This window comes from Cervus canadensis, chromosome 17 (assembly GCF_019320065.1).
Source record: "Cervus canadensis isolate Bull #8, Minnesota chromosome 17, ASM1932006v1, whole genome shotgun sequence".
NCBI classification, from domain to species: Eukaryota; Metazoa; Chordata; class Mammalia; order Artiodactyla; family Cervidae; genus Cervus; species Cervus canadensis.
This window is the reverse complement of record NC_057402.1, coordinates 26,354,857-26,382,714: the sequence shown is the minus strand read 5'-3', so window position 1 is coordinate 26,382,714 and position 27,858 is coordinate 26,354,857.

The window sequence follows — 27,858 nt, the reverse complement described above, 5'->3', positions numbered from 1 at the left end:
GTATCTTTATATCTGATCTGTAGATATATTTTCAGCATCTTGCACTCATCCTCTAAAACCTTCAGTACTTATGTTTTCTTTTCTGTCTCCTTTATCTCAACATCTTTAGCTACATATTATTTGGAAGTGGACACTTAAGGTTTGCAGTTAAGTGTTGATAACTAATAGAGTTTAATTTGGTAGTCCTCCAAGGACCCCAGGAGTTTTTTATAGAATAACCCCTAAACTCAGAAGACCATGTTTCTAATGGTAGAACTTCTGGCATCTACAATTGACTGGTAAAGACAGATCTGAGGTTTTGTTTTAAAAAAATAACATACACAATTTTTACTTTTCAGTATGTCTAGCACTTAGTCCAAGCTATTTTGTTTCTGTGTCCTTTCAGATAATGATCTTTCACTGTTAGAAGAAAGGGCAAGAAAATTAAAAAAACAAACCAAATCCCTGACTCAGTTTTTTACCACCATATTATTATAAACTGTTTAATAATTAAGTTGAAAGTTAAAAAATTTTACATGAATATGCTTAATATTTTACTATACTTACATTATCACATATCTACATATCCATCCCTCTATCCAACCCAGTAGTCCAGTTTGTTTTTTAATGCATTTCAAAATAAATTGTAGCCACTTTCCCCCCTAAATACTTTCCTGGCTTGATTTCCTTCTTAAATAGTCTGCATGTCAGGACAAAGCAAAGAATTCAGCAACTGCTGTTTAAATCTCATTCATTACTTTGGGAATCAAGGCAAAGTAATATACATGGATGGAATGAATTCAGTTTCTCTTCCTATTGTCTCTCTAGCAAAGAGGTGACTAAAGCCGTGAATATTCAGTTCCTGGAAACTGAAGTCCTGACTCGTAAGAAAGAGCCACCTTTGTAGTAAGACAGAACCATCAAACAATTCTTACATAGCCTCATGCCACAGTAAAACTAGCTCTCAACTGTTTAAAGACTCAAATCATTTTGCAGTGTCTTTGTGTTTATAGGTAAAAATGTTTGAAGCTATAAATCAAACCTTGAACTAAGTACAAAGTAGTCAGACCAACATAAGTTGTCTGATTGCATTCCTGACCCACACAGATACCCTCTGTGGATAAAAAGAACTTGCCCCATCTCAGTCCTTTCTAAATGCATCATTTCCCTGACATGGCACCGGCCGATGGGCTGGTGGCTCCCCACCAAGCGTCCCTTGGCAGCTTCAGCCCCAGGGCTCTCCCTTGCCCGCCTGGCACAACTCTGCTTACTACCACACAGTTGAGCACTTAATCGTTTAACCATCTTACGTAGAATGATCGTGCCTGACTTCCTGTGTCTAAGTTCTTGGAAGATAAGAAACCTGTCTTCTGAATCTTCTGCATACCTAGGGGGCTTGGCATAGTGCCAGGCACACACCTAAGACTGCAGCTCTTAAACCTTCACATGTGTGTGTGTGTGTGTATATGTTTTCTCATTTAAAGCTCATTGTATAATAGACTGCTTGGCCTACTTGCTTCTAAAAACCTGGTTCTGGGTAGGTACTTTTAAAGCATTTCTTCCTGGATACGTGATCGTGGCAGTTAATATCAGCCAGAATACTTTTCAACAAGTCCGCAGGCAGTCATCATGAGCAAGAACTTAGAGACAGGGCTTTTCTGTGTCGGAGCCAGAATTCAGAAATGCTCTGCTTTTCTTGGTTAAAAGAGACCCAGGGTTTTTCTTTTCAACACCCATTTGCACTGACCTCTTTTTCTGGCTTCTCAGTAAAAGGATTAAGGACTCAGGAAGCACTGGGGGGAAATGGCTTGTTTAGCTGGAGAAGGGACTTAGGCACATCTGACAGTGTGGAGTGGAAAAGCCATGAAGGAGCTTCCTTTTTGGGCAGCTCTACAAGTCCAGGTCCCTGTCCAGCTCTTGGCCATCCCCCAGTGATGTGCATGGCGGTATCTGTGTGTGTGGTGGGGAAGGGGGGAGTGTGTGTGTGTGGGTGGGTGGGCGTGTGTGTTTGGTCACTCAATCGTGTGGGTTTCTGCAGGCAAGAAAACTGGAGTGGGTACATTGCGTGAAACTATTCCCTCAAGTCAGCACATCCTGGGAGTTAGCAGGATACAGAGTCTAAGCACTGGGCCTCTTCATTAACCCACACCTAAACGACCCTTTATGTTGGCTTCCAGAGGGTTCAGTCTCTTCTGAAAATGTAATCCAAGGCAACGTGTTGATCCTTACTGTAACATCTTGTGGGTTTAGCTAAAATATAAAACCCTGATATGCTTAAAAAGTGAAAACAGATTCAAGCAATAGATGAATGTGCCTTTCTTTCTTCCAAATTTCCCCAGAGAATCTGCCTTCTCATTCTGACTTTTATGTGACAGAAAAATCACCTACACATGCACTGGAAATATTGAACATAATTTCACTGAGGCCCTGTAGTAGGTCACAGGAACTGGGTCTTATGGCTTGCTCCTAACCTGAGCTAGATTTAATTCCAGAACCCAGGTGGGCTACAAAGTGACACCCTCTTTTCATTATTCTTTTTTTTTAAAACTGTGATTCTGCAGTAGTTTCAGCAATAAAGAGGCTGAAAGAAATCCTTGGAGGCTTATCATCAAAGTTGGATATAGAAAAAGAGATATAAGGCACCCAGCAAGAAACTGTCTAGACAAGAGTCCCAGAGCTTCTACTTTTGTATTTCTTCCTTCCTCTGTCATTCTACAAGATCATTGTCTTCAATGTTTTTCATAATGGTCTACCCTGGAGTGGTCTGAAAAGCAAAGAGTAGAGAATAAACTTTGCCAGAAGAAACATAACTGCACTGAGGGAGTGGAGGTAGGGCAGCTTTATAGTGATCTTGGCAAAAAAGCACCATGTGAAATTCAGAGGTCACTCAGTTCTGCCCTTCACATCATGCATGTGGTGGCCTTGGATTACCATCAGAGTCTAGAGATTGCAGAGACCCCTACGCCACCTCAGACACAGCCTGTGAGTTGCCAGATTGGGACCCCTGAAACTTACTGGCTTCCCTGGTAGCTCAGCTGGTAAAGAATCTGCCTGCAATGCAGGAGACCCCGATTCAGTTCCTGGGTGGGGAAGATCTGCTGGAGAAGGGATAGGCTACCCCCTGCAGTATTCTTGGGCTTCCCTGCTGGCTCAAATGGTAAAGTATCCACCTGCAATGTGGGAGACCTGGGTTCAATCCCTGGGTTGGAAAGATCCCCTGGAGAAGAGAACAGCTGCTTACTCCAGTATTCTGGCCTGGAGAGTTCCATGGACTGTATATGATTGCATGCAGTGGCCAGCCCTGCAGGAACCAGGGGTTCTGCCTATTTTATAGCTAGATCTTGCTCAGATGAAGGAGGGTGAAGGATTAGTAACTCCCGCTCCCCATTAAACCCTAGTTCCCTTACAGGAAGCTGTTATCAAACCCACAGCCTATTTAAGAGAGTTCCCAGAGAGGATTAAAGGAAGTCAACCTCAGACCGTTAGGAGGGAACATCCTAAAAGGTTTCCCCCAGAGGAGGAAACAGTAAGTGGTGAACAAAGCCAAAAGTACAGCTGGAGGCAGAGATGATAGGGATTAAACCCTGGATTAATACTGACAGTGTTAGATGGAATTGTTTAGTAGATAGTAACAGAAAATCTACTATGAGAATGTCTATTGTTTACTTAAGAAAACCTTCAGTTAAGCAGTCCCAGGTTTGTGTCAGCATCTCAGAACTCAAGGGTTCTGAGTCAAAGTCTTTGCAGTTTTCTTCCCCTCATGATGACAGAATAGTTGCCATAACTCCAGGTATTGTGACCTCACAGAGCCATTTTCAAAGGCAGCTAGCAGAAATGTTCTTTGTGTGTCTTCTATCTTTCATTAATTATAATCATAACTAATGTTTTTTAACACTTGCTATCTTTCAGGGATTATCCTAAGTGCTTTATATGTATTAACTCCTTTAATTCTACAGCAGATAAGAAAAATCAAAGCACAGAAAATGCAGTTACCTTTATCAAGGTCACACAGACAAGAAGTAGTAAAGCTGGACTCAAGCTTTTGACAGTTCAGCTCTAGAGCCTTTACAGTATTAAACCATCTCTCCATTAGGGAAGAAGAGATTTGCCGGAAGACCCTTGGCAACTTCACCTTATGCTTCATTGTTTAGACCTGGGTCACATGACCACCCTGGCTGCAAAGGAGGCTGGGAATACAAATATCTGCCTATTTCAGCCTATAGGAAGATGGAGGCTGTGATGGTCAGTTAAATAGCCAACCAAAAGTGTCTGCCATGGTTACAAAAGAAACAATGGCTCTTGTCATAACTGAAAGGTCCTAGTGCACTAAGGGTTTAGGTGAAAGTCTCAGGTCACAGGGCTACTTGGCTTACTGCCACTGGGGAAGAAAAACAAGCTTCTGCTCAAGACCAGCCAGGAATAACAAAAATGCCAGGAGCCTGGTAGTCGTATCTTTCAACCAGTCATTGGAGTGTCTGTGCATGAGCAGTTCTTATTAAATTATTCATCCTGATTTAATGAGGAGGAAATCAAATGCAACAGGTGTGGTTCTTCCTGCTTGTTGAACGGCTTTAAAACAAGCTTTCAGATACAAGTTGCCTTGGGGGAAAGCAGCAGGAGGACAAAGCGGCTGTATTTTAAGCTAGTTACCAAAATGCTACACTTACTAGTACCTGTCAAAGACGAACATTTGCTCCCATGTCAGTGGTCATAGGATAAAAATATGGAAAGAAAAAGAGAATATTACATAAGCAATTTGCTTTCCATGTACTTTAAAAAAAGCCTCTTGAATGCAGAATATGGTCACATCTCAAGTGTTATTGTACCTGCTTGTAAACTTGAGTAGAATCTCATTTTAATAAGCTTAAAGAGACTTCCGAATTGCTAGATTAGATCCAAATCTCATTAAACTTGAAGCCTATTGCTATAATATACTAAATATACTCTATTGTTTCCTGGGCTTAAAATTCACTTGCACAAAGACAGCGTTAGGTATGCAATTCGTTTGCAAAGATGTGGGGAGGGTAGGGAGGAAGAGATAGGCACCAAAGAACATGCTTGCCTTGTGCCAGCCCATTAGGGCCAGAGAAGGTAAATGATGCTACATCTTTTTGCACTGACTGTAACTGAATACAACACAATATCTTCATGAAATGCAACCTGTTTTTCAAATCTTAGGTGGTTATGTTTCATGGTTTTATAAATTGTGTGGTTGTTTGGCTTTGCCCCTATTTTTCTTTCTCTTTTTTGGTCATGAGCTCATTGTATTAGTACTAACAGCTATAATAGGGTGTAAAATGAGCAGGGTTTTGAATTGCCATTATCTATTCAGAAAATAATTAAAGGTTCACTAAAGGCAGTCTGTAACTGGAAAATGCTGGGAGCTCACAAAGCAAACCTACCCAGATCCACCCTTGTTCCTCCCTGGCCCTACAGATGACCATCACCTCCACTGTCCCTCGTCTCCCTGATCATCAGTTTCCTCACCTGCAAAACAGGGAACTGGACTCCATGATTTCTTGGGCTTTGAAGGCCTGAGATTCTGAAGTTCTGTGATTCTGTACACCCCTAGGTCAATACTTAACATAGACCCCAAATTCGATAAATATTGTTAAGCCACAACTGACATGCTTTTGCATATGCTGCTAAGAATATTTAACAGAGTGGTAAGGAATATGGTCAATCACATTGTAATAATTTTGTATGGTGAGAGATGGTTACTGGACCTGTGGTGGTGATGATTTTGTAATGTATTTGAGTGTCAGGTCACAATGCTATACATCTGAAACTAACATAATGTTGTATATCAACTATACTTCAATAAAAAGAATATTTAATAATGCAAACAAAACTATATGAAAAGGAAATATCTTCATTCAGAAAGCAGATGATTAAGAGGATAAATATTTCTAAATGCTTTGTCACACTGGGGTTTTTGTTCCCCAATACTATTTCCCATGTGCACCCTGACAAATAATGTTAAGATGTAAAGCACTCTTAAGGGCATGGAAATAGCCTTGTTCGGTTGGACGTTAAAATGACATTCTACTTACATTATGCTTTATGAATGGAAGGTTAATGGAATTGTGCATGTTTCAGTTTTCACTCTGCAGGTTATTTTGTAATAAGGATGAGACTGTCCTACCTTTAATCTGGTGTTTTATTAAATTAAATGCATTGCAAGGAAGGGCCATTTTATTCTGCTGTTCTATCTTATATTCACAAGCAAGAGGGCCTGCCAAATGCTTCTCTTGTTGATTCTTTTAGGAGTCTCCTATTTCCAGTGAATGTGATATAAGCCCATACTTAGTACATGGAAGAAAAATATTATTAATTTCTTTAAATCAAAGGTCTTTAAACGAAGGCAGGAACTTCCTTTTGGGTTTTTATGATTTGCTATTATCTCACCTAAAAAAGTAAAGACTTAAGCATATGAGTGGTTAACTCAAGGGTTTCCAACTAAGGGCTTACCATATCCCTTAACTCAGTAGTTCTTAGCTGGGGGGTTATTTGGCATTGGTGGAATGATATTCAATATTTGGTTTGCATGACTGACCATGCATTGCAAAGTATTTGGCGTTCCTGTCTCCCACCCAGTAAACACCAGAAGCATGCTCTGACCACTGTGACAACCATGCTTGCCCTATACACATTACCAAAGGCCAACGCCTCTGAGAGAGTCCTCTGCAGAAAGGAGGTCTGGTAATAAGAGATCAGTTTTCAAAAGCCCAAAGAGGGTCTGTGTCCACATGTGGAGAATGTGACATCTCATCATTCCAGTCCTCATCTCCAGTGGATGTACCTTGGTGACTTCATTGCTCCCTGAATGATGATACATATTAAGGGGAAAATCATAAGAGAGAATGTCTGAGAATCATATGAATTATAAAAAAGCATATACTTTCTCTAGATCTTGAATAAGCATCAAAGCTTGCAACATGTAACTTTATAGAAAACATACACATTTCTTTTTTGTACCTTATGGAATAGACTACATCTGTCCATGGTAAAATAACTCTTGAGAAGTAAAGATCTTGTGTAATGAGAAACACAACTAGAGAATGAGTGGATTTTATTTCCTTTTCCAGATTCTTCTGTGGTACCAGGATTTTGAATTCCAATAGAGTTCAACATTTTTGGGTGTTGGGTGCTAAATGAGACAGATGCTCTCTTGGGCCCGTGAAAGATGAATCAGACATGTTCTCTGCTTTTGAGGCTCATAGCTGTGCCTGGGAGGCTGACTGCTGGAAAACCAGAGTGTAAAGTAATAAATACCACCATGGAGGTATGTTTACATGTGACGGGAATCAGGGAAAGGGGTAGCTGATTTCACCCAGGGATCAGGGAGTGGTGGTGGTGGGAGGAGGCAGAGACTGGCAGATCCAGGGAAGGCTTCAAAGAAAAGGGATCCAGTGAGTGGGCCTTGAAGAGTAGTACATGGGCCTTTGCCAGGTGGTGGTGGGATAGGGAACAGAATTCTAGTAGAGAGCAGCGTATACGTGGTCACAAAGGTGTGAAAAAGAATGGAGAAAATCCAGTGTGGTGAGGCATTGGTGGAAGGGTGCTGGAACAGGTGGTAATGGATGAGTCAGGGTAGCAGCGTTTAGAGGTCCTGATGTGCCTGGCTAAGAAGTTGGAACTTAATTCTTAGGTAGAAAGGAAGCAATTTAGATTTTAAGCAGGAAAGTAAAATAATCAGATTTACATAGGGACAGAACTCTGATGGCAATATAGAAGATGGATAAATGTAGACAACTTCAACCAGGGATACCAGGTAAGTGAATTAACTGAATATTTCACTTTTGAGCATTCCTTCTTAAGACTTGAGAAACCAAGTCAATTCATAGCAAATTGAAGGCAGGTAATAAATTTGAACTAAAGAGCCTCTTGATGAAGGTGAAAGAGGAGAGTGAAAAAGCTGGTTTAATCTGGTCCCATCACTTCATGGCAAGTAGGTGGGGGAAAAGGAAAACAGTGGCAGATTTTATTTTCTTGGTCTCCAAAATCACTACAGATAGTGACTGCAGCCCCAAAATTAAAGGACGTTTGCTTCTTGGAAGAAAAGCTATGACAAACCTAGACAGCATATTGAAAATCAGAGACATCACTTTGTATAGTCTGTATAGTCAAAGCTATGGTTTTTCCATAGTCATGTACAGATGTGAGAGTTGGACCATAAAGAAGGCTGAGCGCCAAAGAACTGATACTTTTGAATTGTTGTGCTGGAGAATACTCTTGAGAGTCCCTTGGACAGCAGGGAGATCAAACCAGTCAATCTTAAAGGAAATCAACCCCGAATATTCATTGAAAGTTCTGATGCTGAAGCTCTAATACTTTGGCCACCTGATGTGAAGAGCCTACTCACTGGAAAAGACCCTGATGCTGGGAAAGATTGAGGGCAGGAGAAGAGGGTGACAGTGGATGAGATGGTTGAATGGCATCATTAACTCAGTGGACATGAGTTTGAGCAAACTCCGGGAGATAGTGAAGGACAAGGAAGCCTGGCGTGCTGCAGTCCATGGGGTCACAAAGAGTCAGACATGACTGAGTGAACAACAACATCTGAGGGGCAGAACTGGGATCTGGATTCAGGTCCTAGGCTCTAGAACTGGCATTCTTTTTTAAGATTTTTTTTTTTAATGTGGACCATTTTTAAAGTCTTATAGAGTTTGCTACAGTATTGCTTCTGTTTTATGTTTTGTTTTTTGGCCACAAGGCATGTGGGATCTTAGCTCCCCGACCAGGGATCAAACCCACACCCCTGCATTGGAAGGTGAAGTCTTAACCACTGAAATACCAGGGAAGTCCCTATAACTGGCACTCTTGACAATTGTACCTTTGTAGCAGAGATGGTGGACTGCTTTCTCCAGTTTATACTTCACCACTGCATTTACTAACCTCCTTGTTCTAGGGGGAGTCACGTAACTAGTTCTTGCCAGTGGAATATAAACTTTGGTATTGAGTGTCAGCTGTGGGCAGAGAGCCTTCTCCATACTCTTGTCTTCTGCCAGCTGAATACAGATGATGAGAATGAGGCTCCAGGGAACAACAAGGCCACGGTGTGGAAGAGCCCATGTCCCTAAGGCATAACCTGGAAGAAAACTGCTGAACCAAAACCCTTGTATTGTATCATGACATAAGCAGGAAATAAGCTGGGATTTGGGGGTCTGTCCACAGTGTAACATAGCAGTGCTGCCTCCCTTTCTTGCCTTTGGGTCAAGAGCAGAACAATAAGCTTAAAGCTTGAACCTCTGGTGCCCTGGTAGGTTACCCAACATTGCTAAAGGATCGTGGTAATGACCTCAGATTGCATGGTTTTCCCACACCAAGAGTGGCTCCCTCTTTTCATTCAGCATAGCAGAAAAACCAGAAGGTGTTAAAAACACCGAGTATGTTTGTAAACACATTGTTCTCGTGTCTTCTCAAAATCCTTGGAAACTCAGGAAGAGGAAAACAGCAGAACTTTGAGCCTAGCAGCACCTCTCATCTGTGAGAGGCCTCCATTCTAGTCCAACTTATATTTAGACGTCACTCCCTCTTTTACACCCCTGCCTGCCGGATCGCAGTCACCTTTGGTGTGAAACCTGGCACATGTTTAATGGGCGCACAAGAGACGACACAGCTGTTTCCAATAGTAAGCAGAAGAGTAACACACCTGGGGAAAGGCAGCGTGCGTGGAAAGGAGGAAAGCTAGCAATGTGCAGAGTTCGCCTACACTCCTACCCAGCTGTGAACTTTGTCACTGCTGTGGGCGCCTGGGGTCCATCCCAGAGGGACCCTCAAGGGAGGCATACAGACTGCACCTCAGCGTTATCTGCCTGGGAGTAGAAAGGGAAAGCGCTTACCCAGGAGAGACCATCCCCCACTGGTCAAAGGTTGCCCAGTGGGGTGTTAAGCCCTGAGACCCTCCAGGTTGCACATTCCTGGGGGCCAATTCCAACAGGTACACAACGCTCAGATGTCAAAGAGGCCCCCCTTAGAGAAGAGAGGCTGTGAGGTGGGGCACCAGGGTGTCTGATACCGGCCTCAATGTTAGACGGTGCAGGTGGGATTTGAAACCAATACCTTCTAATTCCAGAGAACAATGTCACAGCTCACACACTGGGGAGAGAACAACAGGCCTGGAACTTGGAACATTTGCTTCTAGTTCTGGAATTGCTACACCTGGCTACTTGATTTAGGCAAATTCTTTAATAGCTCGATCTCAGTTGCCTTACCTCTAAAACAGGGATACTGAACTAACTCCTTATTCCCCAAAGTGTGTTCAGTTTTACAGTATTGTTGCAGAATATTGACTAGCAGGTATAGATGAGAAGAGGGAGTTTTGTGGCTAAGTAATACTGGTAAATGCAGCAGTTATGCAGATTTCTCCACTGAAGAAATAAAAGTTATGCAGATTTCTTCACTGAATCTGAGTCTTTTTTTTTTTTTTCCCATTTGTTTATTTGGCTGCACTGAGTCTGCTGCTACATGCAAGATCTTTTCTATTTGTAGCATGTACAATCTACATTCCCTGACTGGAAATCGACCCTGGGCTCCCCCACTGGGAGCGCAGTCTTAGCCACTGGGCCAGAAAGCCCCATATCTCAGAATCTTTATAATATACATTACACAAGCTACTTTATTCAAAAAACATTTCAAAGAACTAATTTGATTGATATTTATTGAGCAGTTACTATTTGCCAGGAATCATGCCAAGATCTTCTCTTACATTGTCTCAGTCATTCTTTTCTTCAGAACAATATTTGTCAAGCTTCCTGCTATGTGACCACATTGTTCCTGGCACTGGAGATACCTCTGGGAATAAGATAAAGTCCCTGATTTTTACCTGGGAGTGAGGTAAGAACAGACAAGAAATAGGTAAACATGAACAAAGAAATTGGCATGCCTCATCTCATTGTATTCTCAATTACTGTGACAAGGACTATCTTTATCATGCCCATTTTATAAATAATGAGACTAAGGATTAGAGCAGGTAACATTTAAAATCACAGAGGTGGACGTGCTAGAACTAGGACTGTATCTGCATTAAAGTCTAATTTTAAAATGCTGTTGGCATCGGTGAACAGCACCGGATTCATCAGTATCCTGGGTCCAGCACATATCTTGTCATCGGTCCACATACAGCTCATACCCATGGCTATTGAGGTCGCCACCTCTCTGCTCTGTTGTCTTGTCCACCGTTCTGAAGGTCACTGTTGTGCAAAACTCCAGTTTGAGACACAATGCAGATAGTCTAGAAGGAGGACCTCTGGCCATAATGAGACAAGCAGCAGCAAAAGATTTTGCTCATACCCAAGTGGAGGTTTGGAACTCAAAAGAATGAGAGGTGACAGTTTTGCGAAGTATTACATAGTGTCTCATTAGTTATGCTCTCAACAATTCTGAATAGAGCTAAACCATTTTTCTCTTCTTACTGTAACATTTACATTTTTTCTCTATAAAAAGTAAATGGTGTTTGTGGAAGTTCTTGCACCTTTAATAATCTAAGGAGTGACTTGTCAGTGATAAGCTGATTTTTAAAGCATATACTTTTCCTTGACACATTCCTCTAAAGAAAATTAAGAATCTAGGACCTGATTTTAATGATCCTTTGGTCTGTGAGATTACTCTTAGAAAAAATAAAGTAGGGAAGGAGAATTATACTTTCTGTATATGACCTACTGAAATAATCAGGATTGTTGCATGTTAGTTATAAGGAACTATCCTTTGAAGATATAGGCTATTTGTATGTAGATAACACTTCCTTAAATGCTTTGCTATTTTTACCATTGAGAGACCCCTCATAAAGCTCAATCTAGATCTAATCTGACTTTAAAATTCCCAGATGAAAGGAGCTTGAAGGAGTTACAATTTGTGTAAAATCCCCACAGTAAATGGAAACATCACTCACATACACCATTGTGTTTAAATAGTTATGTGACCACATTTGAAAAATGAAAAAAAAAAAGAAACACTGTTCTTTGCGGAGATTTGCATAATTAAAGAGTCACAAATAATAACAACAACACAGGATAGTCTGAGGATGATGAGACCTCAGTCATTTGAGGCCTTTAGGACCACATCCCCCATTGAAACTGGAATCTCTAGCCATATAGTTCCCTCTGCTTCCACTGGTTGACATCCAGCTGGGCCATGTTCTTCCGGTGTGCATTAGGGAAAAGAACAGGAACTGGAAAATGTATGAGAGAGTAAATATAGTGCCATTCACCATGGACCATGTGGTTTTTTAAAAACATACATCATTTTGCTTAACAGGACTAAGGCAGAGATCACAGAACTGACATAGTAAAGGTGACTTAGAACATTTTAGAGGCTGCTCCAGGAGAATGTCCAAGGCCTCAGCACTTTCATGACTTGCCACTAACCATAAAGTTTAGTTTAGTCACTCAGTCATGTCCTACTCTTTGCGACCCCATGGACTGTAGCCTCCCAGGCTCCTCCGTCCATGGGATTTTCCAGGCAAAAGTACTGGAGTGGGTTGCCATTTCCTTCTCCAGAGGATCTTCCTGACCCAGGGATCGAACCTGGGTCTCCCACATTGTAGGCAGACACTTAACCATCTGAGCCGCCAGGGAAGTATAAGCCAAGCCTCAAAACCTCATTCTCTGCTTCTCTACGAGAAAATATGGTCCACCATATCCTTTTTAGAATAACCCAGGTTTCACCAAATGTGAAATGTAATTATATAATATTCAACTGGATAGTCAAGGGAAGTGCATCCGCTATTCTAAACAGGTCGTGGTGGAAAACTAATTACAGATGACTGCTGAGAGAAAAGGGCAGAGTGTGTGGATAGTGAAATAGAAAAACACATTACAAAGCAAAGGCCGTCTCACTTGATCTTTGAAATTATTGATTCAGGATTCCTGAGTCTCGGTTAAGAGGAAGTAAATGTTAAAGCTGTAACTCTCATCTTACACAGAGGAATGTAAGAACTCTCTACAAGAACTCTTTGGATACCCATGCAAAAGCAGAAAGAAGAGGATAGCCCTTGCAAAGGAAATGTTTGCCTATCTTACTAGAATAAAATCAGAATTAGAACTGCTTTCCAGAATGGCTGGGATAGCAAAGTTCTCTGCTTTAAAGGGGATGTAGTCCAAATAGTCCCCCGGTGCTTTGATCCTTTCTACATCATTGTTCTCAGGCTTAGACCTCCTGTGGGTCGGAAACCTACCTCTGACCTGACACAGCCTACATTTTTATGAGGATGACACAAACAAAACACTACCTACTTGAAAATTCCGAAAGAGGCCACTAAAAGGAGATACTCGTGATAGGTATGGATGGCTCATTTTTTTCCCTTCAGTAATTTATCAGACATATACTGAGCAATTTCTATGTCTTTACCAGGTCTTGGAAACACCAGAGTAAATTCCATCTTGTTTTTGGAGTGCTTTCTGTTTTGCCTTGTGTGTAATAAAAAGGACAGATAAGTCATAGGAAGCCACACTGTGGTAGCTAACAGGGGAGATACACAGTCTAGGAGCACAGAGAAGAGATGTTTAAGAAAATCTCGGAAATCAGTGAAACCTACTACAAGTTGCCAAACAATAACCATGAAGAGGAGATTTGGAACACTGAATTTCCTTACTCATGATCTTTCCTTTATTCATAATCTTCTCTTGGCATCCAAGCACATAGAAGCTATCATTTTTAAAAATTTTATTGTGATTGATTTACAGGGTTGTGTTTAATTTCTACTGTATAGCACGGTGACTCAGTTATACGTACATATATTCTTTTTCATATTCTTTTCCATTATGGTTCATCACAGAATACTGAATATAGTTCTCTGTACTGTACTATACTGTCGTACCTTGTTTATCCATCCTATGTATACTAGTTTACATCTGCTAATCCCAACCTCCCAATCCTTCCCTTCTCTCCCCTGCCCCTGACAACCAGAAGTCTGTTCTCTGTATTTGTGAGCCTGTTTTCATTTCATATTTTCATTTATGTCATATTCTAGATTCCACATATAAGTGATGTGATATGGTATTTGTCTTTTTTCTTTCTGATTTACTTCACTTAGTAGGATAAGTTCTAGGTCCATCCATGTAGCTGCAAATGGCATTATTTCTTTCTTAGGAAATAATGGCATTATTTCATTATTTCATATGGCTGTATATATGTACCACATCTTTTTTATTCATTCATCTATCAATGGACATTTAGGTTGATTCCTTGTCTTGGCTGTTGTAAATAGCACTGCTGTGAACATAGGGGTGCATTTATCTTTTCAAATTATAGTTTTGTCTGGGTATATGCCCGGAAGTGGTTTCCTAGATAATATGGTAACTCTATTTTTAGTTGTTTGATGAACTTCCATACTGTTTTCCATAGTGACTGCACCAATTTACATTCCCACCAAGAGTGTAAGAGGGTTTACTTTTCTCCACAGCCTCTCCAGCATTTATTACTTATAGGCCTTTTAATCATGGCCATTCTGACTGATATGAGGTAGTATCTTGTTGTTTTGATTTGCATTTTTCTATTTGTGATCATGAGCATCTTTTCATGTGCCTCTTGGCCATCTGTATGACTTCTTTAGAGAAATATCTATTTGGGTCTTCTGCTATTTTTTGATTGGGTTGTTTGTTTTTTAATTATTGAATTGTAGGAGCTGTTTGTATATTTTGGAAAATAAGCCCTTGTTGGTTGCATCATTTGCAAATATTTTCTCCCAGTTCATAGGTTGTCTTTCCGTTTCATTTATAATTTCTTTTGCTGTGAAAAAGCTTATAAGTTTGATTTGGCCCCATTTATTTTTGCTTTTATTTCTATTGCCTTGGGAAATGAAACCCCTTTTGGAAGTGTACTCTATTTCTTTTCCCTGAATACTGTCACCCCGTGCTGTGGTGAGTTGAAGAGCTCTGCCTCTGAGGACCTATTCACAGTCTGCTAATAGAATGAATGTTTGTGTCCCCTCAGAATTTATATGCTGAAGCTGTAGCCCATATTGTGATGGTCCTGGGAGGTGGGATCTTTGGAAGGTGATTAAGATTAGATGAGGTCCTAAGGATGGAGCCTTCATGAATGAGATTAATGTACTTCGAAGAATCGCAAGAGAGATTGCTTTGTCTGTTCTCTGCCATGCAGGATACCATGAGAAAGCAGCTGTCTGCAACAAGGGAGAAAGATCTCACAAGAACCTGAGCATGCCTACACTCTGATCCTAGACTTTCAGTTTCTAGAACAGTGAGAAAGAAATTTCTGTTATTTATAAGCCCCTGCCACTCTATGTTATTTTGTTATAGCAGTCTGAGCTATGACATGGCTCCTTGCTTACCTTCACTTAGGCTTACGGGTCACATTGGTCTCATGCCGTCTGAATCCTTTACCAGACTTGGTACAAAGGCAGTGCTGGGCACAGGTCCAGTTGAAGAGCTTGGCCTTCATCATTGTCTTTTAACCAAAGCACAATGTCAGCTTTGTCTCTTTTATTATGCTGATAGCCTGCACTAATCAAATTTAACATTTTTGTCCTTCTATTCATTTTCTATAGCTATCATTCCTTTAATATTTCATTACCTACTTTTTTAGAGGAAATGGTTTTTTGTCCAGTGTGGCAAGGGTATGGTAGAGAAGATGATTGCAAAGGATTTGTCTAGGTAGATATTCACATAAAATCAGTTACTATCAGTGCAATAAAAAATTGTGTCTATTATGTGCCAAGTGTAGGCAACTTAAATTTGGGGTCTATAACTTGATGTTCATGCAAATAAATGAGTAGATGGATAGATGGATATATGGATGGATGTGGCTGAAAGAAAAGTCAAAAAGATAAGGCAGGTGTCTCTGTTCTCCAGAATGCCACCAAAAGGAAAACAGTTCACATTCCTAGTGGGATATATGCCATAATTAGAGTTGCCGTGTTGTCTAAACCAAGACTGCCAAGCGCTGGCATCCTTCTATAGATAAACTGACAGAATATTTGAAACAGATTGCTGAAGAGCTAGGACTTAAGTTCACTCTACCTGTAACACAAGAAAAAAATAAAACATTCAAAGAAAAAAATCAATTCTGAACAGGAAAAAGGGGGTGTTTACACGAAGGAGTTGATATGTGGGTTGGCTGTGAGGGGCGAGCAGGCTCATCCCATTAGGCAGCCAGGAAGGGCAGAGCATCACGGTGGAGATCACACTGTGCCAAGGGCCCAGGGCTGGGTTAGCTGCTCCCCAGCGGGCCGGGAGGATTGGGGTTCTACCCTGAGGTGCGGGGAGATGCCTGAGAGCAGGACTGGGCTTGCTGGTGAAGGGGTTTTTGCTCCATAAGAAATGAGGAGACAGAGATGAAGTGACACTTTAAACCTGAACTGAGAAGAAGCACCAGGGAGTCTGACAACTCAGCTTGAGCTCCAGAAGGGCACAAACCATGTCTCCTAGTTCAACAGAATTCCATAGTAAACATTAGAGCTTAAAGGAAGATTAGAAGAACTCCACTTCCTAGGCCACCAGTCCTCATCTCCAAATGGGAAAACCCGATGACTTGAATGACTCACCTGACTGCTCAAATGACTCAGTTATTACTTAATGATAAAATCAAATTTATGCTTTGCCACTTACTATCTCTGACTTCGGGCAAATTACTAACTTTCCTCACCCATAAATTCATGGTTGGTGTGATGATTCAGTGGTAATATATGTAAAGTGCTTCGTAACATGCCTGATATGTAGGAAGAACTCAAAATTAACATAAGTTTTATGAACAAAAATAGTAACTACTACAATGTTATTGAAGTTTCTTGATTTTGTCCAATGCTCTTTTATATATGTCAGTAAGGCCCAATACTGGCTGATCCTCTTAATCAGAGGTTTTAGATAGTTACAAATTTCCTGGCCTACTCCAAGCCTACTGAATATGAATCTTGAGATGGTTGGGGAACCTGAGCTTTCAAAAATTTCTGTAGCTGTTCCTGACAGTACGAACTAGGATTAGAAACATTTGTCCATATTTACTGCTGTTCAAACTTTATTTCCTTAGTCTTTGGCTAAGAAATAGGAATTAGGTATAGGATCATGGGGTTGGGGGAGGGGTATTGCACATAATACTGTGTTCCCAGCAGGTTAGAAACACACATCTGTGCTCCCAAGAAAGGAGGGATTGAACCACAAGATTGGAAATGGGATATTTATCGCTGGTGGAAATGATTAATTATGGCCAGTTTTGCACATACATTTGCATGCCTCCTAATATAACATATGCAAATACAACTTTAATAACATGACTTGTTTGCCAATGTTGAATGCTAACTGTAAATAATTTCTATTTTTTGTAGTGTTTAGGAAAATTCAATATGGCACTTGCTGGCAGACAGTTGTTGTCTCCTGGATTTAGCAACATATTAAGTAATCACTACAGAAACATTTTTTCACTTACTACTAACAAAAGAAGTCTAGACAACAATTTGTGGCTGTCTATGGAAACAGACAATAGATAAAGCAGAAATAATTTAAATTTAAGGAAACAAATTTAAATATGGCCTATAGTTTCCTTTTTTTCTTACTAAGATTTTACTTATACAGAAAAAAATAGGGATTGGAAGTTTCACCCCTTCTTTTAGGATCCTAGTTAGTCTTTCTGATGTCATCAACAACCAACATAAGGTGGGCAATAGAATAAAGGAGAGAAAATAAGCAGGCACTCTGGTAAGCCAGTATCTGAAAATATTAACCCCTGAATAACTGCCTGTTAATGTCCTCCTCTCCCTGCCTTTTCCTTCACCCCACCTCATCCCCACCATCCCCAAACACCCAGCCCATTGTTCTTAGTCTGTACAGGAATCAAAGAAACTTTTGTTTGACCTGCAGATTCCTGGGACTCCACTTTCAGAGTTTTTGATACAGTATGTCTAAGGGGCGGGAAATCTGCAATAAGAACAGTACCCTTCCTCCCTAACCAACCAACCCTATGGTTTTGATGTAGATGGTCATCAGGACACACTTTGATAAACACTGCCTTGGGTAATGTAGAGCCTTCAGATTCAGTGGTTCCTGGTCCAGTTGCATCAACATCACCTGAGTTCATCAGACATGCAGAATGTCTGGATCCAATCCAGGTCTGCTCAAACAGAATCTGCATTTTAACAAGATCCCAAGCGTGATTCCTAGGCACACTCAGGTTTAAAAAGCTTTGGTATTTCACAGACCAAAGAGAAGAAGTGTCTTCTCCCCTTTTTGCATGTATGAACCTATTTGGTTTTTTTGTTTTGTTTTTCTGACAGTCTTCCTCTCCTCAGTTACCTGGGATTGCTGAATTCCTAAGGTGGGTCCCCAGACCTCCTGAGTCAGAAACTCTGGAGGTGGCGGCAGGGAGGGGCCAGCAGTATGTGTTCTAGCAAGCCCTCTAGCCTACCAGGTCTGGGTGATTCTGATGCATGCCAAAATTTGAGAACCACTGGCATAGTGGATGTTGTTGACCAGCATTTTAAAAATGAAGTTTCACTGGAATACTCAGCGTCTTCAGTCGTGTATAACAAACAGGCCAGTGCCACCTGAGGCAGAGCACATCACACAGACTTGTGCTTTGCAAAAGAATCAGTCAATCGTGCGGCATGTCCTACCTCCCACTTCACTGGTCAAGAGGATGCTTCAGCTAATGCAGGTGTTGGAGGTGATTGTCTCTTGTAGTAATTAATGAAATGCCAGGATCTGGGAGCACCCTGGGCAGCTAAGCTGTGTAATGGTATCAGGATGAGTGGCTGAGACAGTTGCTTTTCAAATGAAACATAACTTCCTGATCCAAATACCTTGGAGATTATAAATTAGTATTTTCCACTTTCTGGTGATTGACCCAACTGGAACAACCTGAGTGAAAATACCAAGGTTAGATGATGCTCAAGATAGAGCCCCTGAATGTGAACTGGGGGCATGATGTGGTGGAAACATCAGGGATAATATGACTGGACCACTCAGCAAGTCAGTTTAAGCTGAGTACACCCACCTTCATTTCACTCTTGTTTGAACTTTCCAATAGGCTGATATACTCAATGCCCAACCTAGTAACAGGTAACTCTTGAGTTAGAGGTTTCTGTTTCTCTCTCAGCTTCTCGCTGTATGTCTTCAATTCTTTTTCTCTGTCTCTCTCCCTGTCTCTCTGTCTCTTCCTCTGTCTGTATCTCTTCATTACATTCTATGTCCTTCTGTCTCTGACCCTCCCCACCTTCCCATCTCAATCCTTTTAATGAAAAAAATTGAGCTCACCTCCCAGGGGATTGTGGGAGGTGAAGGGGACTTCAATATGGACAACAGTAAAGAGACTGCCAATAGGTTTTTGTTGGTACTGTTGATTACTTTTCTGACGTTGGAGAGCTGCATTTTATCCTGCTATCTCTGCTCCTTTTTTTTTTTTTAATTTGCAAGTGTTTGCTATAGATTATTATCATGTTATTTCTCCGTGGGACTTGAGTACTAGTTTATCAAAATGTCAGCAGAAAGACCAAAAGTCAAGCAAATTTGCTGCAATAAGGAGAGGCTGTAAATTTGCTGTCAGTTAAGAAATCCTCTCAAATTCAAAGTGCAAATCTAACCGAAAGCAGTTTTTAATAATTGAGACTGAATGAGTATGAGGTTAACCCAGTGTACATGCACTTTGATCTTGTGCCTTGTTAAATTTCTCAATTTTAATAATAGGGACTATTATTTATGCTATAATTCTAGGAGCTATGCTATCAGAGAATGCCTAAAATATAAAACCAGGTTCATTTTGCTAATTTCATTTGTTGAAACTCATATCTGCTCCTCTTTTATTCTTTTTGAATGTTAATAATGATATATCCAGGAATAACTTTCTTCTTCAAGTCTTAATTACAGTTTGGGTGAAATACTGAACCATTTTAACATTATAAATATTTGGCAAATAAGCCTGATAAGAGAAATTTTTATAAAGGTTTTCATTGTGTCTTGGATAAAAGCACAAAGAGACGAAACATGTGGAGAAAGACCTTTACCTCCTTGGAATTTTAAATCTTTCTGCAATACACAAACAGTGGAGTCATAGAAGACCAAAAAAAAAAAAAAAAAAAAGACTTCCTCAAATCTAATTATCAAAAAGCAATTCATCTTGCTTCAGTATTTCAATCAACACATCCCTGAAGCCACTTTCTCAATTTGCCCTGCTGTCTGATGTATGGATCTGTGTGTGTGTGTGTGTGTGTGTATCATTTGGAGAAACCTCTTAGCGTATGGTGGAAAAAGGCTGTTTTGTTACTTTTATGTTTTATTTCTTAATGGCCTACTTTGCGGCAGCTTTAGTGGAATGGTTTAAGCTCAGTCTGACTTTTCTGAGTCTTTTACTGTGACGGTGACTCAGCTGGGACAGAGCCAAGATGTTTACCTGATTGAGGCTGGGGTGGGGGTGGGGGGCGCTGTGCCACAGCCTCAGCTTTTGCTGCTTTTGCAGAGAGCTTACAAATTGTAGGCACTCAGAATAAGTGGCATCATTAGTGGGCGTAAAATACCCTAAGGGTATGGGAGTGATTTAGAATTCTAGGATTCAGTAAACAGAGTGCGTATGCTAGGGGCTCAGGTGTCTGAGAGAACTGGATCCAGTAGTGGTGCTGAAATGTGACCTTGGTTATATCAGTTGACCTTAATTCTTTACCTTTAAAATAAGGTGAATATGTGCACTTTCCTTTTATTGAAATGCTGCAGGTTATCAGGGCAGTATTTGTCAAGCACAAGGAAATCTTTTTGCTTTAAGACAATTCTTTTAGGTAATGTTTTGCACAAGATTACTTAACACGGGCAACTTCAATCTAAGATTCTGTGAAAATTGCATATGTCACAGAGGACATCAGCTCATAACCAGAGGTCATTGGCAAAATAGCTATTTCATTTACCTGAATAGGGAGAGATGAACTGGGCTGTTTGGAAATTTGGTGTTTTGAAACGAAAATTGAAATTGTATAAATAACTTAATCAACCAGTATTTTGTAGCCGAGGTCAAACAATCATGCCTACATTAGTATTCCCATCAAATGTGAATACCCTTGGCAAATCAATAAAACAAAACATAAGTGCTCAACTGAATTTGTCCTGTGTCAACACTGTGTTAGGTATTGCTGGGTTTCCAGAACCTTAGCTATAGTCCTTGCCCTCCAAAGGTCTACATTCCAGACCTGTGCTCTTTAACAGAATTTTCTGTGATAATAGAAGTATTCTTTATCTTATAGGATGGCCATTTTAATCAAAGACGAAATTAGTGTTCATAAAATCACTAGTGACCACCTATAAGGAGCTTAATAAAGAAATGTTGTCTTGGACCAAGGGAAATTTGAGCTAAGCCTTGTCAGCTACGATAAGACAGAGCTGGAAAAGAGAAGAGTAGATGTTCTGGACAAAAAGGGTAGTAAACCAATGACCTACAGACAGGAAGAGCCTGGTGCTATTGCTGAATAGTTAGGTGATAACCTGGAAGGGAGCTGAAGGAAGGTTCCTGCTAGAGTTGAAGAGGAAATAAGACTGGCAGGGGTGGGAGGGAGGACACAGAGGGAATTCCTATTACGTACTAAGCGCTTTGCATGTATAATAAAATTTAATCCTCACAGCCAGCTGAATAGTTGCTGCTATTATCATCTTTATGTATGCTCAGGGAAGAGATTCAAGGGAGTTAAATAATTTCTCCCAAGATTACCCGCTAGAGTAGTGAGCCAAGATTTAGAACCCAGGCAGCTTTCCTCCACATTCCATACTTTTAAAAAAAAATAATAATTTTATTTATTTTTGACTGTGCTGAGTCTTCGTTGCTGTGCGGACCTTTTTATAGTTGTGGTGAGTGGGGGGCTACTCTCTCGTTGTCATGCATAGGCTTCTCATTGTGGTGGCTCTTTTCTTAAAAAGGCAGAGGAATCAGAGATTAAATTGCCCAAACCCTCTGGATCATTGAAAAAGCAAGAGAGTTTCAGGAAAACATCTATTTCTGCTTTATTGACTATGCCAAAGCCTTTAACTCTGTGGATCACAATAAACTGGAAAATTCTGAAAGAGATGGGAATACCAGACCACCTGACCTGCCTCTTGAAAAATCTGTATGCAAGTCAAGAAGCAACAGTTAGAACTGGACATGGAACAACAGACTGGTTCCAAATAGGAAAAGGAGTATGTCAAGGCTGGATATTGTCACCCTGCTTATTTAACTTATATGCAGAGTACATCATGAGAAACGCTGGGCTGGAGAAAGCACAAGCTGGAATCAAGACTGCCGGGAGAAATATCAATAAACTCAGATATGCAGATGACACCACCCTTATGGCAGAAAGTGAAGAAGAACTAAAGAGCCTCTTGATGAAAGTGAAAGAGGAGAGTGAATGAAAAAGATGGCTTAAAACTCAACATTCAGAAAACTAACATCATGGCATCCAGTCCCATCACTTCATGGCAAATAGATGGGGAAACAGTGGAAACAGTGACTGACTTTATTTTTTTTTGGCTCCAAAATCATTGCAGATGGTGATTGCAGCCATGAAATTAAAAGACGCTTACTCCTTGGAAGGAAAGTTATGACCAACCTAGACAGCTTAATAAAAAGCAGAGACATTACTTTGCCAACAAAGGTCCATCTAGTCAAGGCTCTGGTTTTCCCACTGGTCATGTATGGATGTGAGAGTTGAACTATAAAGAAAGCTGAGTGTGGAAGAATTGATGCTTTTGAACTGTGGTGTTGGAGAAGACTCTTGAGAATCCCTTGGACTGCAAGGAGATCCATCCAAGTTCATCCTAAAGGAGATCAGTCCTGGGTGTTCACTGGAAGGACTGATGTTGAAGCTGAAACTCCAATCCTTTGGCCACCTGATGCGAAGAGCTGACTCATTTGAAAAGACCCTGATGTTGGGAAAGATTAAGAGCAGGAGGAGAAGGGGACCACAGAGGATGAGATGGTTGGATGGCATCACTGACTCAATGGACATGGGTTTGGGTGGACTCTGGGAGTTAGTGATGGACAGGGAGGCCTGGCATGCTGCGGTTCATGGGGTCACAAAGAGTTGGACACGACTGAGTGACTGAACTGAACTCAACTGAACTTTTCTCGCAGAGCACGCCTCTAAGGCATTCAATCTTCCATAGTTGCAGCACATGGGCTTGATATTGTGGCTCCCAGGCTCTAGAGTGCAGGCTCAATAGCTGTGGGCTTAGCTACTCTGCAGCATGTGGGATCTTCCCAGATCATGGATCAAACCCGTGTGTCTTTCATTGGCAGGCCGACTCTTCAACACTGAGCCAGCAGGGAAACCCCAGATGTCGCACTTTTTTATCACCTCACTCCACTGCAGTGGTTGAGAATTTGAGTTCTTGAATCATCACACTTCCATCTCTATTAGCTTGTGACAATCAGTTCAGTTCAGTTCAGTCGCTCAGTCATGTCCAACTCTTTGCAACCCCATGAATTGCAGCACGCCAGGCCTCCCTGTCCATCACAAACTCCCAGAATTTACTCAAGTTCATGCCCATTGAGTCGATGATGCCATCCAGCCATCTCATCCTCTGTCATCCCCTTCTCCTCCTGCCCCCAATCCTTCCCAGCATCAGGGTCTTTTCCAATGAGTCAACTCTTCGCATGAGGTGGCCAAAGTATTGGAGTTTCAGCTTCAGCATCAGTCCTTCCAATGAACACCCAGGACTGATCTCCTTCAGGATGCACTGGTTGGATCTTCCTGCAGTCCAAGGGACTCTCAAGAGTCTTCTCCAATATAGGCATCTGTAAATTGAGGACAGAAAAAGCACATCATTTGAGGTTATTGTACTAGGATTACATAAGATATTTCATGTAGAGCACCTAGTAGTTCCTGGCACATAACAAGGGCTCAATAGTGTTGAAAGTTCTGGCCACAGCAATCAGAGCAGAAAAAGAAGTAAAAGGAATCCAGATAGGAAAAGAAGAAGTAAAACTCTCACTGTTTGCAGATGACATGATCCTCTATATAGAAAACCCTAAAGACTCTACCAGAAAATTACTAGAACTAATCAATGAATATAGTAAAGTTGCAGGATATAAAATTAACACACAGAAATCCCTTGCATTCCTATATACTAACAATGAAAAAACAGAAAGAGAAATTAAGGAAACAATACCATTCACCATTGCAACAAAAAGAATAAAATACTTAGGAGTATATCTACCTAAAGAAACAAAAGACCTATACATAGAAAACTATAAAACACTGATGAAAGAAATCAAAGAGGACACAAACAGATGGAGAAACATACCGTGTTCATGGATTGGAAGAATCAATATTGTCAAAATGGCTATTCTACCCAAAGCAATCTATAGATTCAATGCAATCCCTATCAAGCTACCAACGGTATTTTTCACAGAACTAGACCAAAGAATTTCACAATTTGTATGGAAATACAAAAAACCTCGAATAGCCAAAGTAATCTTGAGAAAGAAGAATGGAACTGGAGGAATCAACCTGCCTGACTTCAGACTCTACTACAAAGCCACAGTCATCAAGACAGTATGGTACTGGCACAAAGACAGAAATATAGATCAATGGAACAGAATAGAAAGCCCAGAGATAAATCCACGAACCTATGGACACCTTATCTTTGACAAAGGAGGCAAGGATATCCAATGGAAAAAAGACAACCTCTTTAACAAGTGGTGCTGGGAAAACTGGTCAACCACTTGTAAAAGAATGAAACTAGAACACTTCTAACACCATACACAAAAATAAACTCAAAATGGATTAAAGATCTAAATGTAAGACCAGAAACTATAAAACTCCTAGAGGAGAACATAGGCAAAACACTCTCCGACATAATCACAGCAAGATCCTCTATGACCCACCTCCCAGAATATTGGAAATAAAAGCAAAAATAAACAAATGGGACCTAATGAAACTTAAAACCTTTTGCACAACAAAGGAAACTATAAGTAAGGCGTAAAGACAGCCCTCAGATTGGGAGAAAATAATAGCAAATGAAGAAACAGACAAAGGATTATCTCAAAAATATACAAGCAACACCTGCAGCTCAATTCCAGAAAAAATAAACGACCCAATCAAAAAAATGGGCCAAGAACTAAACAGACATTTCTCAAAGAAGACATACAGATGGCTAACAAAACACATGAAAAGATGCTCAACTCACTCATTATTAGAGAAATGCAAATCAAAACCACAATGACAAAACCCACTACAATACTGTAAAGTAATTAGCCTCCAACTAATAAAAATAAATGAAAAAAAAACACAGCACAATGAGGTACCATCTCACTCTGGTCAGAATGGCTGCTATCAAAAAATCTACAAGCAATAAATGCTGGAGAGTGTGTGGAGAAAAGGGAACCCTCTTACACAGTTGGTGGGAATGCAATCTAGTACAGCCACTATGGACAACAGTGTGGAGATTCTTTAAAAAACTGGAAATAGAATTGCCATATGACCCAGCAATCCCACTGCTGGGCATACACACTGAGGAAACCAGATCTGAAAGAGACATGTACCCCAATGTTCATCGCAGCACTGTTTATAATAGCCAGGACATGGAAGCAACCTAGATGCCCATCAGCAGATGAATGGATAAGGAAGCTGTGGTACATATACACCATGGAATATTACTTAGCCATTAAAAAGAACTCATTTGAACCAGTTCTAATGAGATGGATGAAGCTGGAGCCCATTATACAGAGTGAAGTAAGCCAGAAAGATAAAGAACACTACAACATACTAACACATATATATGGAATTTAGAAAGGTGATAACGATAACCCTATATGCAAAACAGAAAAAGAGACACAGAAATACAGAACAGACTTTTGAACTCTGTGGGAGAATGTGAGGGTGGGATATTTCAAAAGAACAGCATGTATACTATCTATGGTGAAACAGATCACCAGCCCAGGTGGGATGCATGAGACAAGTGCTCCGGCCTGGTGCACTGGGAAGAACCAGAGGAATCGGGTGGAGAGGGAGGTGGGAGGGGGGATCGGGATTGGGAATACATGTAAATCCATGGCTGATTCATATCAATGTATAACAAAACCCACTGGAAAAAACAAAAACAAAAAAAAAAAACAAAAAAAACAACAACCAAGGGCTCAATAAATCTTCGTCTAATCTCATGTTAGAAATAGACTCAGAGGCAGCAAAGAAATTAGGGCTAGCTTGAGTAGGCATTAGGCAATCATTGCATCTTCTTAAACTGAGTTTTGATGTATTGAAACTATTGTAAAGGACAGAAGGGAAGAATGAAGGTAATACTGGGATGAAGAAGACCTCCAAGAGGCAGGCAACAAGACCTGGAAGCTCACATTCAACAGATGAAAGAAATGTAATTTTATTTTCCCCTGGAAAAAAAGTAATATATATTGATTGGAGATAATTTTAAAATGTTAGAGGATAAGAAAGAAATTAAAATCACCCGTAATACATCAAAGAGATAATTGCCATCAATATTTTGGCATATATCCTTCCAGGTTTTATGAGTGTATATATTAATGCATTTTTAAAGTTTACCATATTCGCCTCCAGTAAAATTCAATTTTTTTTGTGTACTGTGGAGTTTTGATAAGCTCACACTGTCCTGTTACCACCAGCACAATCAAGTTACAGAACAGTTCCATCAGCCTCAAAAAAATGCCTTTCATTGCCCTTATAGTTAGCCTCTCCTCTTACTCTCATCCCCAGCCCCTGGTGACCACTAATCTGTTTTCTCTTTCTATAATTTTGCCTTCTCTGGAATGTCATATAAGACTTGTGCAAGATGTAATCTTTTGAGTCTGGTGTTTTTCTCTTAGCATAAGGCATTTGAGATTCATCCATGTTGTTGTATGTATGAACAGTTGATTTTTTTTTATGACTAAGATTTCACATAGATAGATGTACCACAACTTGTTTTCATTCACCCTAAGTACGTTTTGAGTTGTCTCCAGTTTTTGGCGATTTGAATAAAGCCACTGGGAAATAATTTTCATTTCTCTTCAATGAATATCTAGGAATGGAATTGCTGGATTATTTGTTAGGTAAAGGTTTAACTTGATAAGAAAATGCTGAACAATTTTCTGGGCTGACTATATAACATTTGCATTTCCAATAGCAACTATAAGGGTTCTATCACCCACATCCTAACAAGCACTTAATATAATTATTTTTTAATGTCACTGTAACAGGTATATGGTGATGTATAATGGTGGTTTTAATTCGCATTTAGCTAATAACTAATGTTGTTTAGATGTGTTTTTTTAAATCTTCAAATACAGAAAATTTTATTTCTTCTTTTCTGAATGATGTGCCTTTTCCTCGGGCCTTACTGCAGTGGCCAGCATCTTCAGTGTGATGTTTAGTAGCACTGGTGGGAGCAGACAGCCTTCCCTTGCTCCTGTTCTAAGTATGATGTCAGCTGTAGGGTTTTTGTAGATGCCTTGAGTTAGGCTGCACAACTTCCTTTCACTTCCTAACTTGTGAAGAGTATCATGAGTAAATATAGAATTCTTTCAAATGCTTTTGTGTGAATATTGAGATGGTCATGTGATTTTTCTTCTTTAACCTATTGATATGGTGAATTACATTGATTGATTTTTTTTTTAATGTGGAACCAGCCTTGCATTCCCACTTAGCCATGATATATTAATCTTTCTATATGCTGTATTTTATTTGCTGGTGTATGTGTTTGTGTATATGTGAGTCGAGAAGATCACCTGGAGAAGGGAATGCCTACCCACTCCAGTATTCTTGTCTGGAGAATTCCATGGACAGAGGAGCGTAGTGGGCTTCAGTCCATGAGGTTGCAAAGAGTCAGACAGGACTGAGTGACTTTAACATACACACACATACACACACACACATATTTATTTAAAACAAAAACAGGATGGTACTGTATATACTGGCTTGTAATCTCTTTTTGAAAACATATTTTCTTTAATCTATAAGAAATACAT